Source organism: Bos taurus, chromosome X (assembly GCF_002263795.3).
Source record: "Bos taurus isolate L1 Dominette 01449 registration number 42190680 breed Hereford chromosome X, ARS-UCD2.0, whole genome shotgun sequence".
Lineage (NCBI taxonomy): Eukaryota > Metazoa > Chordata > Mammalia > Artiodactyla > Bovidae > Bos > Bos taurus.
This window is the reverse complement of record NC_037357.1, coordinates 132,823,422-132,839,407: the sequence shown is the minus strand read 5'-3', so window position 1 is coordinate 132,839,407 and position 15,986 is coordinate 132,823,422. Positions and strand designations below refer to the sequence as shown.

General features: G+C 50.3%; 1 pseudogene; it reads right to left on the bottom strand.

The window, feature by feature from the left end:
* Positions 1 to 3,380: 3,380 nt before the first annotated feature.
* LOC783100 (PI-PLC X domain-containing protein 1-like) lies at positions 3,381 to 12,415 on the bottom strand (annotated as a pseudogene).
* Positions 12,416 to 15,986: the final 3,571 nt, after the last annotated feature.

Below are 15,986 nucleotides of genomic sequence, written 5' to 3'. Positions count from 1 at the left end.
AAAACTGCAGAGGAAGGAACACTTCCAAACTCATTCTGCAAGGCTACCATCACCCTGATATCAAAACCAGACAAAGACAAGACCAAATAGATGCAGAAAAAGCCATTAAATTTAAAATTTTTAAATTATTAAATTAAAAATAAAGTTTAAAAAGAAATAAACTAAAAAAAGTTTAAAAAGTTGAAATAACTCAAATGTCCATCAACTGGTGATCGAATAAATAAAACATGCAATGCAAAATTATTTGGCCCCATCAAATTAATGGAGTTCTTATACAAGCTATTCCATGCTAGCGCTCTGAAATGATTATGTTAATTAAAAGAAGCCGGGAACAAAAGGCTGTGTATTGCATTATACTGTTCATGTGAATGCATATGTCCCAGATTAGGTAATGCTCTAAAGACGGAAAACAGAGGAGTGAATGAAAGGGCCCAGATGAAGGGGCAAATGGAAAATGTCTGCCAACTGGAGAGTGTTTCCCATTGAAGTGATGAAAATATTCTAGAATGAGGCTGTGGTTATGGTTATTCAACCTATGAATAAGTTACAAATCAATGAATTATACAGCTTAACTAGTAAATCCATGGTACAGGTACAACATGTCAATAAATAAAATGCTTTTTTAAAAAAAAACTACTGAAATTAACTTCTATGTCCAGGAATATTATCCTTCAAAAGCAAAGGAGAAGGAGATATTCTCATATCAACAAAAATTGGGGAATTCATGCTCAGCAGATACCTTGTCTGTAAGAAATGTTAAAAGAAGTTATTGACACAGGATAAGATGATATTGAAGAGAAACTATGAGTTAAGAAAGACTGTTATGTTGAAGTTTGACAGAAAACACCAAAATTCTGGAAAGCAATCATCCTTCAATGAAAAGTTAATTGAAAAAATAAAGGAAGACAAATTGAAATGAAGGGGGTTTTCTTATTATTAATTGGTAAAAGATAAATGCTTGTTTGGGCTTCTCCATCTTTGCTTTTCACCAATTATGAGTCTTCATAATTAAAGTGGGTTTCATGTATACATGATCTATTTTCCCTCAGTGGTAAAAAATCCACCTGCAATGCAGGAGCCATAGCAGGTGCGAATTCCATCTCTGGGTCAGGAAGATCCCCTGAAGGAGAGCATGGCAACCCACTCCAGTATTCTTGCCTAGAGAATCCCCGTGAACAGAAGAGACTGGTGGGCTTACAGTCCATGGGGTGGCAAAGAGTTGGGACACGACTGTGCAAGGCAACAACAGCAGACGTATGCCTAACAGAGACTCTGAAGATACTAAAAATAGATGAGAAAATTCTCAGCCTAAACAAAGCAAAACAAACAAACAAAAAACCTAGATCGTAGAGTTGAATTATGAAAGGTTTTAGGCAATAAAATGTCTCCCAACAGTAGGGCAAGCAGTGTGTTCCATACAGGAGAGAGGAGTAATTTTTAATACTCACTTAATAGAAAAACATTCCAGTTACATTCATAAATTAAAGGAAATGAAAATGTTCAGAAAACAAACATAGTATAAAATCTACTGATCATTTTATGTCTAATTAAGACTGTAAAACTGTAAGGGAATTTTTAAGAAAAAAAATCTGTGAAAGTTTAAGCAGCCCCCAATGAAAAGAGTTGGACATGACTGAGCGACTGAACTGAACTGAAGCAGCCCCAATGAACGTAATTTTATTTTCTTTTTTCCCATAGTCTCAAAATAATTGACAATTAAAGAATTTCACTTTAAAACATATTTTTTCAATTTCAGCAGGATATTTCATATTCAAATATAAGATTTTTCATGATAAAAAAGTTTGTACCTTGCAGTGAATATTTTGTTTCACTGATTTAGACATAAATAAAATCACATTGTGTGTCTTTGCCTTGACCATCTTTGTGGCATCACTGTGCATTTAGAATCAACTGTTTGAATGTGTGTCTCGTACGCAGGGTTATTGTTACCATCTTTCTAAATTCCATATATATGTGTTAGTATACTGTATTGGTGTTTTTCTTTCTGGCTTACTTCACTCTGTATAATAGGCTCCAGTTTCATCCACCTCATTAGAACTGATTTAAATGTATTCTTTTTAATGGCTGAGGAATACTCCATTGTATATATGTACCACAGCTTTCTTATCCATTCATCTGCTGATGGACATCTAGGTTGCTTATTTTGATATATGGCAAAACCAATACAATATTGTAAAGTTTAAAAATTAAATTAAATTTAAAAAAATGAATGTGTGGACTGTGAAGTTCTTGGGTCATATACTCTTGAAGCCTAGCTTGAAGGATTTTGAGCATTACCTTCCTAGCATGTGAAATGAGTGCAGTTGTGCGGTAGTTTGAACACTGCCTGGCATTGCCCTTCTTTGGGATTGAAATGAAAACTGACCTTTTCCAGTCCTGTGGCCACTGCCAAGTTTTCCAAACTGGCTGGCATATTGAGTGCAGCACTTTAACAGCACCACCGTTTAGGATTTGAAAGCATTCAGCTACAATTTAATCACCTCCACTAGCTTTGCTCGTACTGCTGCTTCCTAAGGCCCATGTGTCTGCACTACAGGATGTCTGGCTCTAGGTGAGTGATCACACCATCGTGGTTATCCAGGTTATTAAGATTTTTTTTAACAGTTCTTCTGTGTATTCCTGCTACCTCTTCTTAATCTCTTCTGCTTTAGTTAGGCCCATAACGTTTCTGTCCTTTATTGTGCCTGTCTTTGTATGAAATGTTCCCTCCGCATTTCTCATTTTCTTAAAGAGATCTCCAGTCTTTCCCACTGTATTGTTTTCCTCTGTTTCTTTGCTTTTTTTCAAATCCCTTGTGAGTATACACTGGAAGTGACAAATAGATTCAAGGGTTAGATCTGGCACACAGAGTACCAGAAGACCTGTGGATGGAGGTTCCTAACATTGTACAGGAGGTGGTGATCAAAACCATCCACGAGAAAAAGAAATGCAAAAAGGCAAAGTGGGTGTCTGAGGAGGCCTCACAAATAGATGAGAAGAGAAGAGAAAGGCAAAGGAGACACAGAAAGATATAGCCACCTGAAGGCAGAGTCCCAAAGACTAGCAAGGAGAGATAAGAAGGCCTTCTTAAGTGAGCCACCAGGGAAGCCCCTTATCTAATAAAAGGGATTTCTCAGTGGGATCGCTATGCGCTCAGTCCCCGCCTATGGACACTATGTCATAGTGCCTCCTCCCCTCCCCAGCTGGGGGTCACCGTCTGCTAGTCTCAGTGCCTGGGGAGAGGGGGCACCCCAGCCTCTCCCATGGGGAAACCACAGACCTGAGAACCAACAAACCCGTTGGCCCAGATGAATTCGCCTGTGACAATGTTGGTATGGCCGGTGGCCGACCCTGGGCACTGGCCCCGCACCCATGCGCAAAAGTAGGGGAGCCCCCACTGGGTCAGCTTCTCCAGGGACCAGGCCGGGTGGACGCGGACAAACTCCAGGTTCTCTGAGTGCACTCACCTTTAATTATCCCCTCACACCCTGCAGTCACCGAGAGACACACGGAGGACCGAGGAGACCATGGACCCTGCCACCTGGCCCCACCTCGGCAGTCACCCACATTCAGTGGACGCGTGGACGGATGACAAGCCCCAAAGGACAGGGCTGAGAATAGCCTCCGCAACGCCCAGCTCCTCAACATGCCAACGGACAGCCCCGAGGCGCTTCCGGTTCAGGCCGGTGACGTCACAGGATGCGAACGAGAAGCTGCCTTCGCAAGGCCCAGCTCCTCAGTGCGCCGTCCCTCAGCCCCGAGGCGGCTTCCGGTTCAGGCAGGTATCGTCGCAGGACGTGACTGAGACGCAGCCTCTGTGATGCCCAGCTCCTCACGTGCGGCGTCCGTCAGCCCCAAGCAGCTTCCAGTTCAACCCGATGACGTCGCCAACAAACCCGTCAGCCCAGATGAATTCGCCTGCGACGGTGTTGGTACGGCCGGTGGCCGACCCCGGGCACTGGCCCCGCACCCATGCACAAAGGTAGGGGAGCCCCCACTGGGTCAGCTTCTCCAGGGACCAGGCCGGGTGGACGCGGACAAACTCCAGGTTCTCTGAGAGGTTGATGCTGGCCACCATCAGCCTGCCTGGGACAAGAGAGGGGCTGCTGTTCATGGTGCCGGCTGTGGGGTCAGCCGCCCACGTGTGCGGCCACTAACCCACGGAGTCATGTGGCCAACCAAACCGTGTGGGCACCGACTCACGTGGTCCCCACCCACGGGGTCACTACCCCATGCAGTGATCCCTCCACTGGCCACCAACCCCCGTGGGCACCCACCCATGGGGTCACTAACCTGTGAGGGCATGCGCTCACCTGTCCACATGATGACCGACTCACACCGTCACCCGCCCAAGGGGTCACCCACTCACCGGGTCAGCAACTCACATGGTAACCCACCCTGCCCTCAGCAACTCAAACTGGTCACCCACCCACACAGTCACCCACCCATGTGGTCTCCAACCAACACGGTCTCCCGCCCATGTGACCAGTAACCCATGGGGTCACCCACCCATGTAGTCACCCACCCATGTGACCCCTAACCCATGGGGTCACCTGCCCATGCAGTCACCAAGCTGTGCCATCACTCACCCAGACTCTGGCCTCCGCAGAGGTCAGAGATTCAGATATCCGACAGAGACCAAAGTTCAGACAGCAGGGGCTCACAGGGGTGTTGATTCATGAATTTCTCCTGTTACAGAGGGCAGGCGGGCTGGACAGTGACCCCAAAGATGTCCATGTCCTGGCCCTGTGTGGTGGACACAATAATGTCCACATGGATGTCCACATCCTGTCTACATCCTGACCCCCTGTGGTGGACACGGTAACATCCCCAAGAATGTCCATGCTCTGGTCCCCATGTGCTGAACAGAATAACGTCCCCTAATACATCCTGTCCCATTTCTCCACTTGAACCCAAAGCCAGCCCCATGCACTAGGACATGCATGTGACCAGGTGTCCCGGTTTGAAGGCAGCACTCCCCTGGGTGGCTGCAGCTCTTCATGAGCTCCAGGTGGTGGACGAGGTCTCTGGGCTTCACCTGGTTCCCCCACCGGTAGGGGATACCGGGCCACAGTTCTGCATGCTGACTCACGGATGCCTCGTCCTTGTACGACAGGATGACCTGCTGGCCCTGGGACCACAGCTGGTGCAGAGTCAGCACCTCCTAGGGGGAGAATTACCCGGGTGCCTGTGAGACATGTGCACAGGGGTTATTGGGGTGCCTTGTGACACAATGTGTCAGTTATTGGGGGTGTCTGAGAAGCTACAGTGATGTGTGGATTATTAGGGTGTCTATGAGCAGTGATGGGCTTGTTATTGGGTTCTCTGTGAGAAGAGACAGTCATGGGTGGGTTATTGGCATGTCTGAGTAGAGACACTAGTGGGTCGATTACTAGGGTGTCTGAGTGGAGACAGTGATGGGTGGGTTATTGGGGTGTCTTGAGCAGTGATGGGTCGATTATTGGGGTGCCTGAGTGGAAACAGAGGTGGATGGATTATTGGGGTTTTTGATAGAAAATGGCAGGTGGATTACTGGGGCATCGTGAGGCATGATTGATGGATTTTGGGGGTGTCTGAATAGAGACCAGGCAGGGGGATTATTGGGGGTGCCTGTGACCAGTGATGGGCTGGTCATTGGGGTGTTTGAGTGGAGACAGTGGTGGGTGGATTACTGGGGTTCCATGAGCAGCATCACCTGGTGCCTGAATCAGCCTCACGCAGTGAGTGGATAGTCTGATTACAGTGAGGCCTAGTGCTCCCACCACCCCCGCTGCCAAGAGCATGGGGAGCCTGTGGCCCCTGCTCACACCCCATGGGGACACAGCATGTCCCCAAAGATGTTCTTGATGCAGCCCATCAGGTACTCGTGCAGGTCCTGTATCACGCCCTTAAAGTTCCTGCATGCCAAGATAACCACTTCCTGGGGGTGGTTCTCCAGCCACTCAGATCTCCGTGAGCATGTCCTGGGTGGGGGTGGGGTGAAGGGCCTTGTACTGAGAAACAGAGGGTCATGGGTGGGGAATTCCCCCAGCACAGCCACTCTACAGACGGGTTGGGGTGTCCTGACACACAGACATAAAGCATGTCTTTATGTCATGCTCCTAAGGGACCCAGCCTCTCTTGAGTGGCAGTGGGGAGCCATGGCATTGCTCTGGTGTGCTGGTGTGTGTGTGTGTGTGTGTGTGTGTGTGTGTATGTACACACTTCAGTAGGTACAGGTGCTCACACAGGTGTGCATGTGTTCAGGGTCTGTGTGTGCACGGATATGCATATGTGTGTGCATGCACAGCAGCAGAGAGCATTGCTTATAATATCGTGTGAAGTCTGTACTCCAGGGAGCGTACGAGGCCAGCAGGGTACATGCACACTGAGGCCCAGGACAGAACCTCCAGACCCCAAGGGTCATTAGGTTCTGTCGTGGGGGCACTGGGGTCTGAGGCCAGGGTGGGACATTGAGTGACTTGGCCAGCAGCTGAGAGAATGGACTGGACACCCTAAAACTGGACACAGGAAAAGACGTGTATATACCAGGGACCTGGTATAGCCAAATTCTGGGAGACACCCCAGAGGCCAGGGGTGCGGGTGTGAGTTTAGAAACGCACGTTGGTCGGGAATTCTGAGTGACTGATGCCAGAGGTCAGCCCTCTCATGCCTGGAGTGGACGTGTGTCTGTCCCATTAGAGGTCAGTGTCTTCTAATGGGAGTGGACCTGTGTTGTCCCCTTAGAGGTCAGCCTCTCCTGCCTGGAGTGACTTTGTGTCCATCTGAGTTGATGTGTGTCTGTCTGAGTGGATGTGTGTCCATCCCCTTAGAGGTCAGCATCTTCTAACTGGAGTGGACCTGTGTTGTCCCCTTAGAGGTCAGCCTCTCCTGCCTGGAGTGACCACATGTCCACCTGAGTGGACGTGTGCCCATCCCCTCAGAGGCACTCCCCCTCCTGCCTGGGCCAGACGTGGTGTCCCTGGCTGGCGGACCCCCTGTCCGTACCCCTGCCCCCACCCCCACCTCCGTGAGGGCCGTCATGTACACCATGTGGCCAGAGTGCAGGTTCCGCTCGGTGCCCTCTTCCATGTGCGCCATCTGCAGGTCCTCACACCAGCATCCACGTGCTTCATGATGCTCAGCACCTGCACACAGAGGTCGGTCATCTGTGCTGGGCACAGAGGGTGGCCCCCCACTCAGGGGTTGGGCATGCACTGAGGATGCCCAACTGAGGGCCACATTGGCCACTGTGAAATCAACCGTGTTGGTGCTGCTGGGGTTGAGGCACTGCTTCTGGGAACAGAGTCCCCATGGTCACTGGTCATGTGGAGCACAGAGCCCGGGTCGAGACTGTGGTCTTGGTGGGGTGTTCCTGCAGAGTCAAGCCTCACCCTCCTTCAGGCAGTCCCTGGGTGGAAGCTCCCTGTGGGTTCAATGCCAAGGCTTCATGACACCCAAGCTGGACCCTTGGACATGAGGACACACTAGACCCACAGAGGTCTGTGCCCACCCCCACAAACAGCACTAGGAAAGGCAAGAAGGAATCAAGGGAAGAGAACGAAAGGACAAAACATCTGTCCACGACACAAATAAGACAGGAGAAAGCAAAAAATAACTTTAACGTACATTGAAAAGTGAAAGTTGCTCAGTTGTTTCCAACTCATTTCGATCCGGTGGACTGTAGCTCACCAGATCCCTCTGTCCATGGAATTATCCAGGCAAGATTACTGGAGTGGGTTGCCTTTCCATTCTCCAGATCTTTCCAACCCAGGATGGAACCCACATCACCCTCATTGCAAGCAGATTCTTTACCAACTAGCCACCAGGGAAGCCCTAATATAAATTCGTAGCAGAAAATGTACTGTGTTCTCTACAAGGAGTCATAATGGGAAAAGAAAAAAACATGAGGATAAAAAAGTGGGGAAGAAAATAATAGATTCTCTCTATCCAAAATAAAAGAAAAAGCAAAAAACTAATATTAACTAAACTAGTAGCAGTAAATGGTACTGTGTTCTCTACACAGAGTCATAATGGAAAAAGAAAAAGATATAAGGATAAAAAAAGGGGAAGGATGTCACAGCCCCCCTCCTCCCCACAATCCAAATTAAAAGAAAAAACAAAGATTCATATGAGTATTGTCAGCTATTGTCAGGCACTTGCCATCCACCTCTACAAGGATTAAATGAAGTGCTGCTGCAGCCGCTGATCTTAAACACCCCCTGAAAGACCACCTGTGCCCCCCACCCCGCACACACCCAGATCTCTTTGGCAGCCATACCACTTGAGACCATGGCACCGAGGTCCCCCAGTATGGAGGGGACCCTTCCCTGGAGGGACGCAGAAGAGAGGGACCCAGCACCAAGGGACCCTCCGAGCAGAGGGACCCCAGTCCTGCAGGACTCCCGGCCTCTGGTGGACCCCCTGCTGCTCACTCCCTCCTCTGGGTGTGAGCTCTTAAGGCCAGGCTTAGGCACCTGATGCAAGCAAGAATGTAGTTGTTCCCATTCCAGCCCTGGCTCTCTGCCAATCAGATCCCCTGAGGAGGATTCCAGCAACCAGGGACCTCCCAGGAGGAAGCAATCACACAGGTAAGAGCTGTGCTTGACAGCCTCTTGTCCTCTTGGGAGGACCAGCCCAGGAGAAGAAAAACCAGGAATATGAGTGCCCCTCAAGTGCGGGTACAGGAAGGCAGGGGCCATCTGTCCCGCCCAGGTGGGCCCCTGCTCCTGAGGGCACCTGAGCCCAGATGGGTTTTCTACCCCATCCTGCATCCACCCCCTGGGTAATGTGTGTGCCAGTGACAGGACCACTGTCAATTGGGTGCTCCATCCCCACAGACACGGCCCCCGCCATTGACTCCTCTCCATCCTCCACAATGACTGCGTCCCACCCTGGCTTCTCTGCACCCCATAAAACCCCCGATCCACCCTGGAGAAGCACTACAGGGGACGGGTGTGAGTGCGTGCGTGTGTTCTCGGTTGCTTCAGTCGTCTCGACTCTCTGTGACCCCATGGACTCTAGCCTTCCAGGCTCCTCTGTCCCTGGGACCTCCCATGTGAGAATACTACAGTTGGGTGCCATTTTCTCCTCCATGGGATCTTCCCGATCCAGGGATCTAGCCCGGGTCCCATGCATTGCAGGCTGATTCTTTACCATCTGCACCACCAAGAAAGTCTCCCTGGAGTGGGTGCTGGGGTGCAAACGTAAACCCACCTCAGAGGACATGGGAACTCAGCTATTGCTTATCTGGGACCAGGAAGGAGCTCTGGTGTCAGCTCAGCTGCACAAAGGGCGGGACCCAGCCTCCCCCTTCCCCTCCCAGCTCCCCCAGCCTCTGTGACTTCAGACGGTGATGCTGTTAGTCCATGGGTCCCCGTTCTGGCTTCAGGCTGGTTCCACAGTCAAGCTGTGTCCTTTCCTACCTTTCTGGGAGGCTCTCTGGGTGGGGAAGATCTCCTGGAGGAGGGCATGGAAACACACTCCAGTATTCTTGCCTGCAGAATCCCATGGACAGAGGAACCTGGCAGACCACAGTCCATGGGGTCGCAATGAGTCAGACATGACTGAGCGACTAAACAGCAATTCTGCTTTACAGCAGGTTTGTTCTCAATCCCGTTTCCCCAAGAGGGATAAGGACACCGCCCCCTGTGGGTGACACTAGCGGCTGGAGCTGGGTCCAGGGCCCAGGCATGCCTGCAGACCCTCACCTGGGTGGTGGACCTCTTGAGCACCACGGGCAGGGTGACACATGGCAGCACTTTGCCCAGAAGCTGCAGCAGCCTCGACTCCTTGTGAGAGATGGGTGACTTCTTGTTCAGGCAGTAGGTCATCGTGCTGTGGCTCCCTGCAGGCAAACCAGGCAGGGGACACATCACCCCCTGAGCCTGTCCTCTGTGCCCCCAAGCTGCCCTAACGATGCACAGCTAAAGCGCCTCGGGGTATGGCGGAGTCCCGAAAGTCATATCCACTGAGTCCTGGGGACTGAATCTTGTCTCGAAATGGGGTCTCTGCAGAAGTGAGAAAGTGAAAGTGAATTTATTTAAGGAATCCCGTTTTGGGACAGGAAAGGCTTAAGATGGCTTTTGATTTTATGGTTTGTTGTTTCCCAGGTGGTTCTCGTGGCAGAGAGCCCGCTTGCCAAAGCAGGAGGCGTAAAAGATGCAGGGGTGATCCCTGGGTTGGGAAGATCCCCTGGGAAGGGAATGAGAACCTACTCCATTATTCTTGCCTGGAGAATCCCATGGACAGAGGGGCCTGGCGGGTACAGTCCATGGGGCTGCAAAGAGTCAGACAACTGAGCACAGACAGACCCTCTCTAGTTACAAGTACTTTGAAGTTATTCATAGTATTTTCAGGCTCTTTATGACGCCAATGTTGTGGTCACTGATGCGTGGTTTTAGTTATTCTTTTCCCTTTTAAATCTGTGTGATCTGTTTCAGAGACAGTGTGGAGAGGTTCACACTTTAGCAGTCACCTGGGGACAATCCAGAAATCCTTCGCTTCTGTCTCTGAACATAGGTTTGGACTAGCTTTATTTCTTTCTCGTTTTTTCTTCTCTTATGTATTCTCAGGGTCAAGGGATGGGAAGGAGGATTTACAAGTTCATAATATAATTTGATTTGATGATGTTATGGAAGAGTGGATGGATGGGTGGATAGATAAGTGGATGGATGGATGAATGGATGGTGAGTTGGTGGATGGGTCAATCAGTGGATGGGTGGATGATGGATTGGTCGGTAGATGGATGGATGGATGGATGATGGATGGGTGGATTTATGGATGGATGTGGGTTGGTTGGATGGATGAGTAGATGGATAGGTGAGTGGGTGGATGGACAGATAGATGAGTGGATGGGTGGGTGTGTGTGTGGATGGATGGGTGGGTGGGTCAGCAGCATGTGGTCCATGCATACAGTGGTGTATGAGTCACCATGAAAAGGAGTGAAGTTCTGACACAGGCTACATCATGGATGGACCTTGAACACACGATGGTCAGTGAGAGAAGCAGACACAGAAGGACACATTTTACCTGTCCATTTATAAGAGATGTCCAGAACAGGCAAATTTACAAAGACAGAAGCAGATGAGTGGTGCCTGGGCTTGGGGGAGAGGCATCATGAGTTATTTTGTAAGGGGAACAGGAAGGAGAGCGGCCAAGGGCCCCTCTGTGGTCCTGCAGACTCGGAAGCCTCCTCCTTGTGGGGCCCCCACAGCTTTCCCCACAGGAAGCACCGGGAAGGGCCGAGAGACTGGGTCCACGGTTCCCTGTCTGCTCCACACTCTCAAGGGCAGAGCCGTGTGGGGGCCCCTCCTCCCAGGCAGGGTGGGGTGGCCAGCATAGAACCCCACAGCTGTTGAGAGGGTGAGAAAGAGTCTAAAGCTGCCTTCCATAGAAAACAACACTTCCTGTTTGTCCAACTGTCCATGTGTGCTCCCAGCGGGCAGTGCCCAGGGTCACAGAGCCAGGGCAGGGCCCAGTGTCTGCACGGCCAGAGGAGTGCTGGTGGAGAATGGGGCGCGTCTGCACCTTGAGGAGGTGAGCAGGGTGCTGTCTGGCAGGGACCCTCCCCTCCCAGGCCACGGTGTCTGGTGGCCACCCCTCAGATGGCCTGAGCACAGCAGTGTCACCCTGGAAGTGCCCGCCTGCCTGGTCACCACTGGCCATCCCCAAATCCAGATGCCTGCCCATAGCTGAGCTTTGCAGCACTTTTTGCAAGCAAACTGGCTGGAGTCAGAGGTTCCTCATTTTAATTAGATAGTTCTGGTACCACTTATCGAGTTGTTTTGGGGGCGGGTGGACCCCTTAAACTTTGGGCCCTCCAGGCTCAAGTGCAGAAGGTGCTGCACAAGCTCTGATGGAAAACGTGGGTGGAAAGGTGAGGGGTCCCCAGGAGTAGGACAGAGTGGCTGAGAAGACACAACCCCACCCCCCAGGGAGGCCGGCATGTGTCCTGAAGGCAGGCTCTCGGGGGTTCTCGTACCTTCCGGGTTGAATGGGATAAAGTGGACAGACAAGGGAAGGTGCTGGTGTGTGTATGTGTGTGTGTGCAGTATGTATGCATATGTGTTTGGTGTGTGTGTGTGCATGCATGTGTGTGTTCAGTGTGCCTGTGTGTGCCTGCATGTGTGCATGTTTGGCTCTGAGGCTTCCCACACTTGGACCCGTCTCGCAGCCGCATCCCTGCTGAGCCAAGCCTGCGGGGCCTCACCTGGGATGGAGAGGTGGTGCGAGGGCATGTCCCAGAGCTGAGAACTCAGCACCAACATCCAGTTGGCGTTCACCTTGGTGGCACAGGAAGGATCCGGGCAAGCTCACCTGCCAGCCCATCGGAGGCCCAGCCTGGGCGATCTAGGGGAGGAAATGGGGTGTTGCATAATGAAAATAGGACATAGAGAAGACCCGGTGCTGGTGGCGTGGAGGCGTGGCTCTGAGAAACTGGTACCTGTGGACTTCTCTCCAAGAGAAAGGAGGATGGGGTGGTGGAGAGGGGAGAAGTGCTCTAGAGACAGAAAAACTGAGACACAGAAAGAAATGGACAGAGACATGAAGAGAGACAGACAGAAGTAGGGCGAGGCGGGAGAGAGACACAGGAGGTTAAGTGGGGGTTTGAGGAGGAGCAAGGGAGCGGGGAGACAGGGACCAACAGACAGACCCCAGCAGCTCAAGTCTGCTCTCCCTGAGGCTAGAGCCGGCGACCTCCTCCAGAGGGTCCCCCTTCCTCGCACTGTGCACCAGCCCCCTCCTCTTGGGGCTGAGAGGGGCCCAGTTGAGCCTGTGGGCTCCAGGTATGGGGGCTTCCATCCTAGGGGCGATGGAGCCCAGGCACAAGGTCACACACCCTTCACTCCCCAGAGGCGGTCTCTCCATCTGGTGGGTGTTGCTGCAGTAAAAGTGACTGGATAGGCTCCCAGGATGAAGCACCCACCTGAGCAGCTAAGAAGCTGGGAATGCCTCCAGTCAGGGTCTGAGTGTCCCCTCTCTCCTGTTATGGGTGGGTGTCCTGGTGGTCTGCATGCCATCAGGACTCCTTTCCTGGACCTTTATTTTTGTGTTTACTGCTCTCCATGGACAGGGGTTGTCTCTATTCTTAAGGTCCCCCCTCTACAGTAATACTCCCCTTCTATTGTCATACTCTCCCCTGTACAGTGATAGTTCCCCTTCTATAGTAACAGCCCCCTCTAATATCATAGTTGGAGAAAGGCATGGCAACCCAGTCCAGTATTCTTAGCTGGAGAATCCCATGGACAGAGGAGCTTGGTGGGCTCCATGCGGTCAGTCCATGGAGTCGCAAAGAGTTGGACACGACTGAACGACCAACACTAATGTCATAGTGTTTAGAGTAATAGCCCTCTATTCTCAAAACTTCACTTCTACAGTAACTGCTCTGCTACTGTTGTAGTCTCCCCTCTGTAATAATATTCCCCCTTTATCATATTACTCCTCTTCTATTGTCATAGCCACCCCCCCCCCAGTAATGGTTCCTCTTCTACAGTGTTAGCTCCTCTCTATTGGCATAGTAACAGTTCCCCCTATAGGGTAACAGTTCTCTATTAGAGATCTAATAGAGTAATGAAAGTGAAAAAGAAGTCGCTCAGTTGTGTCCGACTCTTTGCGACCCCATGGATTGTAACCTACCAGGCTCTTCCATCCATGGGATTCTCCAGGCAATAGTACTGGAGTGGGTTGCCACTTCCTTCTCCAGGGGATCTTCCCGACCCAGGGATTGAACCTGGGTCTCCCACATTGTAGGCAGATGCTTTTACTGCCTGAGCCACCAGGGAAGGCAAGAGTAATAGGGTAATAGTTCTCCTTTACTGTCATAGTCCTCCACCCCATACATTAATATTCCTGTCTCTATTGTCATACTTCACTTTCTGTTGTAATAGTCCCCCCTCTGCAGTAAAAGTCTCTCCTCTACTGAAATAGCTCCCCCTCTAATGTCATAGTCCTACTATATAGTGATAGTCCCCCCTCTATTGTCAAAGTTCCCCTTCTAGTACTGTCATAGTCCCCTCTCTGCAATAATAGTCCTCCTTGATTGCAGTAGTCCCCTTAAATTATAATAGTCTGCCTCTAATATCCCCCTTCTAGAGTAAAAGTCCTCCATTGCTATAATCTCCCTCTACAGTAAACGCCCCCCTGTACTGTCACAGTCCACTCCCTATTGTAATAATTCTCTCTCTGTGGTAATAGTCTCTCATCTAGTAATCTCCCTCTGTTGTCAGTATTCCCCTTCCACAGTCAAGTCCCCCTTCTACTGTAACAGTCCTGCCTCTATTGGCATAGTTTCCCCTCTCCACTAATAGTCCCTTTCTGCTGTCCCTAGTCTATATTAATAGTCCCCTTTCTATCTTAGTAGTCCCCACTCTATAGTAATAGTCTTCCTCAATTTCAGTAGTCCCTTTCTATTGTAATAGTCCCTGTCTGCAGTAATAGACCACCTTTATTATAATAGTAACCCCTAAGGTAATAGTCCTCTTTCTGTTATAATAGTCCCTCTCTCTTTGTCATAGTCCCCTCTGTTCAGTAATAGCCCCCCTCTACAATGATAGACCACCCTCTACTGTAGTAGTCTCATATATGCTATAATATTTATGTCCTCTCTCAACAGTGAGAGTCCTCCTCTATTGTAATAGCCTCCCTCTGTGGTAAGAGTCTTCCTTCCATAAATAGTTTTGCCTCTTCTGTAATACAGCAAAGCAGAGACATTACTTTGTCAACAAAGGTCTGTCTAGTCAAGGCTATGGTTTTTCCTGTGGTCATGTATGGATGTGAGAGTTGGACTATAAAGAAAGCTGAGTGCCGAAGAATTGATGCTTTTGAACTGTGATGTTGGAGAAGACTCTTGAGGGTCCCTTGGACTGCAAGGAGATCCAACCAGTCCATCCTAAAGGAGATCAGTCCTGGGTGTTCATTGGAAGGACTGATGCTAAAGCTGAAACTCCAATACTTTGGCCACCTGATGCGAAGAGCTGACTCATTTGAAAAGACCCTGATGTAGGGAAAGATTGAGGGCAGGAGGAGAAGGGGACGACAGAGATGGTTGGATGGCATCACCAACTCAATGAACATGGGTTTGAGTGGGCTCCAGGAGTTGGTAATGGACAGGGAGGCCTGGCGTGCTGCGGTTCATGGGGTGGCAAAGAGTCAGACATGACTGAGCGACTGAACTGAACTGAACTTCTGTAATAGTCCCCCTCTACAGAATGGTCCCCCTCTATTGTAATAGTTCCCTTTATTATGATAGGTCTCTGTATTGTCATAGCCCCTCCCCTGTGTAACAGCCCCCACGGTATCAGAGTCCCTCTATTATAAATTTTCCCCCTCCACAGTAATAGTCTCCCACTACAGTAAGGGTCCTCCTTTATTATGAGTCCCCTCTCCATAGTAGGGCTTCCCTGGTGGCTCAGCTGGTAAAGAATCCGCCTGCATTGCAGGAGACCTGGGTTCGCTCCCTGGGTTAGGAAGATCCCCTGGAGAAGGGAAAGTCTACCCACTCCAGTATTCTGGCCTGGAGAATTCCATGGCCTGTATAGAGTCAGATATGAATGAATGACTTTCACTTTCTCCACAGTAACATCCCCCCTACATGGTCATAGCCCCATTTATTGTTGTATCTCCCCTCTATCATATTAGTCACCTCTCTACAGTCATATTGCCCCTACCTTTATGTAAGCATGCCCTCTCTAGAGTAGTAGTCCTCCCTGAAGGACTCTTATCCTCCTGTAATAGTCCCCTTTCCTCTTCACAATAACCCTTCAGAATAAAAGTCTCTTTCTAATCCAAATATTCAATGAGATGCAAGTAGAACACACAGCAAAACAGTATGTCAGAACCCTGAGCATGGCACCATGGGGAGAACCTGTGGGTGTGTGTGCCCCGTCACGTAGGGCTCCTTTGGTGTGTCTGTGTCACCATCCTGGGGACACCTGTGGGTGTGTGTCTGTCTTCCCCTCACAGAGGAGACCTCCCCATAATACAGGTCACCTGCCCACTGGGTGTCC